This window comes from Rhinoderma darwinii, chromosome 7, assembly GCF_050947455.1.
Source record: "Rhinoderma darwinii isolate aRhiDar2 chromosome 7, aRhiDar2.hap1, whole genome shotgun sequence".
NCBI lineage: Eukaryota > Metazoa > Chordata > Amphibia > Anura > Rhinodermatidae > Rhinoderma > Rhinoderma darwinii.
In genome coordinates, this window is record NC_134693.1 from 98008337 (window position 1) to 98018708 (window position 10372).

Here is a 10372-nt window from a genome sequence, read left to right on the forward strand (position 1 = left end):
TCAGGAGCTGTTTTCCCTTGAAAACAGCTCCGTATTTTCAGACGTTTTTGAGTTTGCGTGTGAACATACCCTAACTGCAAATTAACCTGCCATACATATTGGGAAGAAAAAGAAGGAAAGTTTGTGCTCCTGGACTGTACAATACAAAATCTTCAATGTATCATTGTCTCAATTTATTTACCGCCACCCTTTAATCCTTATGTCTTGGGTGTGGTACAGGAGTCTATTGATAAAAAGCCCTTGCAGATTATCCACTGCTACTAATTGGCGACTTCAATGGAGTAATGGACTTTAGTATGGACAAATGTAACAGGTGGGAGTGGGTTTAGGATGGTTACTGCCCCGCAGAGGAAATTGCACAGCAAAAACTTCAGACGACACAGGTATAAGATGCTGAACAGAACTTTACTCCAACAGAGGCACAGTCTTCACGGTTATAATATTTAATACATAAGCTTGACGGTTTCACTAATAAATAGGCTCTATACTTGGCGGTTTCTGATTTAACTTGTGAGAATGGGACAATGTGTTTGCTATGGTTCAGTCTCAACTTAAACTTGTGCTGCAGAGGGTCTTTGTTCTCATATGAAATGCTGAGCTAGCGATACATCATTCAGGCTAGCAATACAAAGTATTTTTGGTTGATCAGTCACTTTGTAACTTCTGCCCTAACTGGCAATCTCAACTGGCAGCTCTCATCCTGCCCGTTTGTCCAATCTGAGATCTGTGGGGATTGTGTCACCCTAGCGGCTTCCCTGCTTAATGTGATTGTCTCCGCTTGTAAAGAGAGCCCAACATTACATTTTATGGAACTGAAATTTAAACAACTATCAAATATATCAATATTTTACATCTCCTGTCACTTTTTGTCCAACACAGGATCTAATCCAGTACATATGGCGGCACGTTCCATACTCTCTGTATTGTGTACATATGATACAATTTCCTGTCACCTACCACTGGATTAAACGTGATGTCACACAAATAGCACTGTGAATGGTCGGATAAGTGAATTGTATACACTGTGGTAAGTTGTAGCCGGACACGGAACACACTAATTAATACCAGTCACACTTATGGATTGATGTTAAAGATTTATTTAAGGTTTTTGTGGATCAAAATATATAATGGTAAAGATGATGTTATACAAGATCCAGCAAAAACGATGGAAGATGTCACAGTATATACTGTAGTATCAGTAAGTGGTTGGAAATCTGTATTCCAGAGACACAGGAAGAGATGACATGTTCTCCTGTTCTGGGCCTGGTCTTCTGGGTAACATTGATGCACCGGTAACCACACTGATGTCTCTTCTGTGACAGATGTAGAAAATTTTAAGTCTCGCCATTGGAATACTTGTAAGATGGCGGAATCTGCCCTCGGTTGTTATTGGCATTGATGTTGATGGTCTGTTTGTATCTGCTGACTTGTTCTGGGGGGAGAAGCGCACAATCCTATTAAATATTCATCATTCAGGCTGCTTACCAAATATAGAGGGGACATATCTAGAGGAACTTACCTTTCTATCAGCAATGATGGCGGCTCCTCCGGTCACAGGGAGCGCAGTTCTCGCCAGATATACTGCGGAATTGATGTTTATGCTGCAAGAGAAATATTTGCTATTAATGCTCTACTAATGTGTGTTGCTTAGCAGGCACAAAATATAGAAGAAGTTTTATTGTGGATTTTCCTATTTGATCCTGGCGGTTACACTACAAACCTTGAAGATGGTTGATCCAAGTGATGGGTTTGATCTAAAGCTGCGCTGTTCAGGCTGTTACAGGAACTTTCTGATGTTCTAAATTTTTATACACCTGAGATGGTAAATGTTCCTTAGGAGTCCTGCAAGATGGCAAGTAATGTCTTACATCAATAACAATGTTCCTTGTATCTATCATGTAGTTTCTGCCGCTTACGGCACTTTTCTAAAAAAGTGGACAGAGAGTAGCTGAAGCAGCAAAGCCACCAGCGGCCGACAATTTTATCATAATAACATGGATTATTAGTTATTAAGGTGTGGGCCTTTTAATAAATTAGGCACATTTTACTCCAACTTTTTTTATATTAAGACCGGTGTATGAAACGTCAGTCTTAATGAATTCCCACCAATCTATTATACTACATACACGCTTACAGTTTTCTTCTAAAGCCCATAACCTTCATTTAGAAATTAAAGAAATATCTGAATACAAGAAAATTGAACTAGAAGATAGAATTACTTATTTACAATTTCTTTATGTTGGTTGATAAAATAAATTACTGATACAGAGGAAGACTTAAGAGATGGAAGAACATTCTCACAGCAAACATAATAGACAAGTACAATGCTCTCACCTTATGTGCTGTAAGGACATGAACAGACGCAGCTACTTTTTTTGTCCTAACCTCCTAATGCCCTTCAAATAGGTCTTGCGGTCAAAGCGTCCACCAGCCAATGGGATGCTGGAATGAGAAATACATTGATGTAAGACATATGATAATGTTAGCAGGTAACCACACAATAATTGTTTTGTTTCACATCCTAGATTACTCCAGTACTGTCACCCAGGTATACAGCGGCCTGCCCCAAATTGTGAGCTCTGGCTATAAGGCCCTTGTAGTAATGGCGGCTACTGAAAGGATCATACCAACAACATGGAGGAAACCATGACTTACTTATCTGAACCAGGTCTGAGCTTTACTTCAAAGATGCCAAAAACGGGTCGGTGGTCTGAGGTCTTCAAAACAGGGCAAGAGTCGTATTTCAGGACTCGCACATCTCCCTCATATTGGCTTTTATACAACACCCTGTCCTGTAGAGGTCATGAAAATAACAAATATCATCAGTGCAATCATATTATAATTTATTTATAAACCTCATAGCATCATAGACTGAACATATTTTATTTAAGTAATATAAATTTTGAGACTTTGTTGCATTTAAAGTTTGACTTGGCCACACAGATTTAATGAAATTAGTATCTTTGAGCCATGCTAGGCGAAGACATATTACACTGGGAGACGATGACAAACTCACTACAAGTAAAATGGACTGGATGCTTTGTTCGTAAGAATTATTTCTCCATCTATAATAACAATTCATTACCTTGGGCGAGGGGATTTATTATATGAAAATCTATTCATGAAATGTAGTCTTTCTTTAGCTCTGTAGACCTGGAAATAAGATATCTTACCGTATATGATGGGACTCTCTGCTTTTCTGATGTATCATAGGTGTCTGTGCCAATGTCGAACTTATATGTAGGAAGGAATTCAATGGTGTGCTCCTTAAACCCTACAAATATGGACCCTTAAAATAAAAAAATAAAAAAACATGTCAGTATTAAAAACATGTGCAAGAGATGTAGGGCTATATAAATAAATGTGGAGAACATATGAACCATCATGACAGTGATTTGTATTGATCTGTCGAGGTGTATGTGGTAATAATACAGGCTGAGGAGTGATAGAGATCTGTCTACTAGTAACTGTACCGTTGTTCTTGGCTTCATTCAGATGGTCGTGTTTGAGGAGACTGGACATATCTCTTCCTTTAATGTTCTTCAGAAGAGATTCCACGTTTTTTCTGTCCTCTTTCAGTTGAAAATTGAGGTCCCCAAACCAAAAAACTCGATCAAAGCGGCTGGTGACGTCCACTGTAGAATGAGATAAACACAGGACACAATTAGACCACGTGACTGCATTAGAGTCAATGGAGATAAATAGAGAGATAAAGGAATCGATAGGTTCAACCACATAAGTATTACTCACAGGCATTGGAGTTTATTCTTTCCGGAATAATTTGAGGCAGACGGAGACCCTCAGTGATAGTTTTATAGTCCTGGATCCTCTTGTAGACTGCCCCAACTGCCAACAAAAATATACATATCAGTAAATGTGACCTCCTGGAATTTAGGACAACCACCACATTTAAGTTTTCTTTGACAATAGGTTTCTTTATCTTATATTATCTAGGTATCGTATCTACTTCTTTGGCTGTGTAGTCTGAATGTTCCCTCAACAATTAATTTTTTACAAATAGTATTTATATTAATTGGATTTCTATTGACATTTTAGAAGATGAGACTGGTGGAGTTCCATGATCTGGGTCCGCACTCTGTACACCAGACGCACTGATATTTCTGTTACTGTAAATCTAAGACACAATCATTTTCATGACAGAGGATAATGTATTTCTATAGCAGTCTGTAGAGGACATTAGGCCGTTTATCCTTCCACTATTATTCTCTCATTATGTAGAATAAGTTTGATGGATTAGAAGAAGTTTGACCAAATGAGGAAGAACTTTTAATTTTACACCAAAACATCAATAGTACAGATCTTTTCATATCATCTCATATATTCCAGCTTATTATTATTAAACAGCAGCACTTTTATACACAATAACACTGTACATAGTCATATATTAAAAACAGACATACTTACATCTCATATGGGAATTAATAAACAGGAATGATGTCCCAAAGACGGTGAAGGCAACACCCAAGGCTCCTTTAGTTTTGACATGGTGGAATAGCCTGGTTGTTACATGGGTGTGCTCTACCTCTGTATAAGAAATGAAACACAAGAAGAAGGGTTAGTGGTTAATAGTATAACATGCAACAATGAAACAGAGATAGTTTCCTATTAAACGCTGGAAATATTACTACAACACCATTTCACACTTTGTAACTGTGGATTTAACTATCAGATCTCCAATACTCCACAGTGAAGAATCTGAGAGTTGGGTTCTTAGACATCTAGTTCTAATGACTAAATAAGAAGTTCCAACTAATGACTTCAATTAGGACTTATTATGTAAATGTAAGAAAGTGAATCTTACCTGAGCAGAACCAGATCAGTTCCCGTCGAATAAAGATGGTGAGATACAGGACTCCGAGCCCGGATGAATGGTATAGCACGTAGTGTGGACCAAGAGTCTCTTGTAATTTTATCTCCCATTCCCGTCTACAAGAAGAAACAATTTCAAGTTTACATATTAATAAATGACACCAGATTAAAATATTGAACTCATTTATTAAATAATCAATATTATAACCTCTGGGGTTAAATAGGAAAATTTAGGAGTGATCCTACAATAAGTAGTAGGTCAAGAGAGAATTTCAATCAGCCGACCTGTAGTCCATTTGCAGACATAGACTGTTGTAAGACAACCTGAGAAGACTTACCTGTTTGGACATCCTTCTTGAACGCCAATTACGTAAATGTCTTTGGTGTCATCTGATGGCAACAGCAGATCCTCTAGATTTTGTGGGAACTCCTGCTCAAAATATGAAGATATTAATAATGTATACACAGAGCACCAACCAAACTGACATCTTCTATATCACCTACAAAAAATTATATCTGATCGAATTGGATTTTAGTCTTTATAGACTATGGCCAGTGCTGCAGTCTTAGGATCAGAGGCATTGCCATTCCAAAGACATAGATTATTAGTTTGACAAGTTTGCAGTGTGTGCAGCAACATTGATTGGCCCAAATGTTTAGAACATTTGGGCCTAGGGTAGTATATAATATGTCTATCTCATATCCAACTGCAAATTTATCCAACTTTAGGCTATGTTCACACGGAGTATTTTGCAGGAGGAATATCTGCCTCAAAATTCCGTTTGGAAGTTTTAGGCAAATTTTCCTCTCCCTGCACGCCGATTTTCGCAGAGTTTTTCAAGGCGTTTTTCGCCCGCGGCCATTGAACGCCGCGGGCATAAAACACTGCGAAATACGCTTTATCTGCCTCCCATTGTAGTCAATGAGAGGTCAGAGGCGGAAGCGCCCGAAGATAGGGCATGTCGCTTCTTTTTACCGCGAGGCAGTTTTACTGCTCGCGGGAAAAAGACGCCGACGCCTCCCATTGAAATAAATGAGAGGCATTTTCGGGCCGTTTTTGCTGAGTTTTGCGATGCGGTTTCCACGTCAAAAAACTCTGCAAAATACTCCGTGTGAACATAGCCTTAGATCAGATACACTCATGGTTCACAATAGATATTGTATATTTCTTCTCACCTTTCCCTCCATATTCCAGGTGGCAACGTATAATCTCAGCCGTCTATTTGGGAAACAGCGATCCAGTTCTTTAGCGCCAATCACAGCGCTGCTGCCCAAGCTCCTGATTGCGCTCTTCTTGGCGTTCTTTGAGCCAATGTCACAAGGTTTGCTGTGACTTGGATCGCTGTATTTTTCGGCTGGCATATCTTTGATGTTGGAAAACTTCTGGAGTGAGATGTTAGGTTCCTCCATAGTTGGTATCTCTTTCATCAGATTTCCATTATCAGGAATGTGAGACACATGATATTTTTTTGATTTTTTCCAAAAGGGCATGGTTGGTTAATAACCCGGGTGCAAAACTGCACCAATGTCCGTGGTAGAAAACCAGGCGACAGTAAAGATTGAATTTAACTAATCGCCTCTAGTTCTCTGAAAATAGGACAAATCGCTGACCGTAAAAGCAACACAGTAATCCAACAGTGTCAATCCAACAGCAAGATCTAGAATAACCAGAAAAAGAAATAGTTAGGGAAAACTTAAAGAAAACCAGCTGGAGAAATTAGTTATAAAAGGGGTATTCCAACTACAGGATCTAGACAATCAGAAGTGTTTGAAGATCACATTGCTTGTGGTCTTGGGGCTTGGACCCCCTGTGAATGACATTGCTTGGGGTTTGGATTCTGGAACAATGTATTGGTTGTTGAATTGACCATACGGTATGACATTTCCGGGGTTTATGTAATTTTTATATGAGATACTAACTATAATTTACAACCTCTGTCGTTTGTTATAGACATTATTACATTTTATATATATATAGATATATATATAAATATATATATGTTGTTGTTTTGGATTGAATAAACCACCACTTTTTTCATGTTGGAGTGCTGCAAATCTTCTTCTTCTATATAAATATATATATATATATATATTAATTAATGAAAAATGACAATTGCTTTTGAGGATACAGGATTATGGGGTCAGGGCTGTTCTTAAGAAGTCACTTCCCTAACATTTTTATATTAGTAATTATTATTATTAATAATAATAATAATAATTGTGTATTTTACACAAATAGAAAACCTCAAATGCATAATTAGTAATTCCCTAGTAAATATTTATTACGTGAATTACTCCTGTTATAAACTGAAGGGTTCCAATAATAAGTTCTCAGGGCTGCAGGACATTCACATTCCCTTTCTTTGAATTTGCTTTATCAATTTACCAGCAGAATACAGATGGCAATTTTTGTCTGCAAGCTGCATTCTGTCTCTGGAGCAGAAGTCACAGGCCGCCATATTGCCATTTAGCAACTTCTTAGTATATTAGTATAACTATTCCAAATATAAACTAAACTTTAAATGGCAGACACAGCAGAATTGTACCTAAGAATAAAATATTCATAAAGAAACTGATAGATGAGACTCATCTAGAGACGTAGTGCTGATAGAGTACTTACCGGTCACATCCAACTGATGAGTGACAGCTCTGAGGCCAGCACCATAGTATACACCCACGCTCTGTGACATCACAATAGCTATACCCGGGGTGAGCTGCTTTTATGACCTCACCCATAATTTGCATATATCAATATGGATTTATCATTATTTTTAATAGTAGTGACATCACAATACATAAACCCAAAATACACTATGTGGCCAAAAGATGTGGACAGCTGACCCTTTACACCATTATAAGCTTGTGATACTTCCCATTACAAAGCCATGGATGTTAATATGAAGTTGGGCCCCCCTTTGTGGCTATAACTTCTTCTGACAAGGCTTTCCACAAGATTTTGTAGCGTGTTTGTTGGAATTTTTGCCCATTTAATTAAAAGAGCATTTGTGAGTTCAGGCTCGGATGTTGGGGTCAGGGCTCTGTGCAGAGTGTCAAGTTCCTCCACACCAAACTTATCACTCCATGTCTTTATGGACCTTGCTTTGTGCAAAGGGGCAACGTCATACAGAAACAGGGAAGGGTCTTTACCAAACTAGTCTCACAAAGTCGGAAGCATGCAATGGTCTAAATAGTCTTTACATTACCATTCACTGGAAATAAAGGGCCTAGCCCAAACCATGATAAATAGCCCCAGACCAGTATCAATTCCCCACTAATAATTTTTATATCAATTGATCAAAATTCAGAATTGAATTAAATTGTAATTATTTCTGGTGAACCTAAATAATATAAGGAATTATAGTCCACTAATATACAGTCTTCTAATATGAGCATATTGAAATTTCTCTTTTACAAGTGGTAGACATAATGATAATAAGGGAGCTCAAATTTTGGCCACTTACCCTGCAAATCTAAGATCAGTGGCGTAGCTATAGGGGTCGCAGCGGTCGCAATTGCGACCGGGCCCCGAAGCCTGGGGGGCCCACGGCCCCCCCACCACATTTTCGGGAGGTTACTTATGTAAAAACGCTGCATAAGCAGCATTAAAGCTGGACAGATGCCGTTTTCTAAAGGACCTTTAATGACGTCATGCCCATGTGACCTGATTCGCCTTTGAGGAACAGAACCCACGCCCACCGATCAGGTCCTTCTACCACAGTATAGCAGCAGCAGAGTCGGCAGAAGAGAAAGCACGTCCACCTCTCAGGTCCTGGTGAGCGCTTCCTTAACCCCCTCTCTCCCTGCATCCCCCATTGTCTCTTCTTTACTTGTCTCTCCTGACCCCAACTCCTGTAGGGTTTGTTAAGTTTTTTAATTCACCATGCGTTTTGCTGCGATTTTCGTAATTGCGGCAAAAATGGCGCGGTTTTGCCGCGATTTTCGTAATTGCGGCAAAAATGGCGCGGTTTTGCCGCGATTATGAAACTTGCAGCAAACCACACCATTCATATCACAAATTCGAAGATTGCTTAAAAGTAGTACAAGATGCATAAAAACATTAGGCTTAGGGCTTATTCAGACGAACGGGATATATTAGTCCGTGCAACGCGCGTGATTTTCATGCACGTCGCACGGACCTATGTTAGTCTATGGGGCCGTGCAGACAGGTGCGTGATTTTTACGCAGCGTCAATCCGCTGCGAAAAACTCACAACATGTCCGTTCTTTGTGCGTATTTCGCGCATCACGCACCCATTGAAGTCAATGGGTGCGTGAAAATCACGCGCACCACACGGAAGCACTTCCGTGGGACGCGCGTGATTCGCGCAACAGCAGTGAAAAGTATGAATGAAAACAGAAAAGCACCACGTGCTTTTCTGTTTACAAACATCCAAAAACGGAGTGTCATAATGATGGCCACTGGCCTAGCTATAGGGGTCGCAGCGGTCGCAATTGCGACCGGGCCCCGAAGCCAGGGGGGCCCACAGCCCTCCGCACCACATCAATAAAAAGTTACTATAGTAACTCGGGCCGCGGGCCCCTGTTACTATAGTAACAGACTTTACTTACCTTCCTGGTTCCGGATCGCAGCGGAGGTCCTGACGTCAAGCGCTGTGCGCAGCGCATGACGTCACAGCGCTATGCCGCCGCGCACAACATCGAGAGGACAGAACTTCCGCCGCGGCTGAAGAGGAAGGTAAGATTAGTAGCCCTGACTGGCGGAGTCCGACTCCCGGGAACCGCCAATCAGCTGTTTTGAAGGGGCCGCAGCACTCGTACGAGAGCTGCTTCCCCTTCATTCCGTTCACACTGTGAATCGGTGTCGGCGATTCACAGTGTGAGCGAGTAGTGAAATGAAAGGGAAGCAGCTCTCGTACGAGTGCTGCGGCCCCTTCAAAACAGCTGATTGGCGGGTCCCGGGAGACGGACCCCGACACATCAGCTATTGATGGCCTATCCTGAGGATAGGCCATCAATGTTTAGGGACTGCACAACCCCTTTAAGCCTACGATGTAGCAGGCTTAGCGGGCCCATTAGACAGGATCACAGATTGTGTGATACTGTCTGCTGGGCCCTGTATCTAAGCCAATCACATGGTAGGCTTAGATAAATGGCCCATGCGTGATACTGTCTGCTGGGCCCTGTATATAAGCCTACCACACTGTAGGTTTAGATACAGGGCCCCAGCACACAGTAATCTTATACTGTATAAGATTACTGTCTGCTGGACCCTGTATCTAACCCTACCTTGTGGTAGGCTTAGATACAGGGTCCCACAGACAGTATCACACATGGGCCCTTTATCTAAGCCTAACACGTGTTGCTAATCGTTTTTTTTGTATGTTTTCTTACAGGTTCGGTCGTTGGACTACGCCGGATTCCAGGACTATTTCGATGACGGCTTTTTTTTTTTATTATCAATAAAATGGTTAATGAGGGTTGTGTGGGTTTTTTTTTTATTTCAATAAAATATTTTTTCTATGTCTTTGTGGTTTTTTTTAAAACTATATTACTGCCGCCTTAGTAATGGCCGCCGGCTGATT

General features: G+C 40.4%; 1 long non-coding RNA gene across 1 annotated transcript; it reads right to left on the bottom strand.

Annotated features, from left to right (window-relative positions):
- Positions 1–1091: 1091 nt before the first annotated feature.
- Positions 1092–2273, bottom strand: LOC142657283 (uncharacterized). The gene is made up of 3 exons (XR_012849879.1): positions 1721–2273; positions 1520–1601; positions 1092–1432 (listed from the first exon to the last, which is right to left on the bottom strand). It is a non-coding gene; the product is annotated as an uncharacterized LOC142657283 (long non-coding RNA).
- Between the last annotated feature and the right edge of the window lie 8099 nt (positions 2274–10372).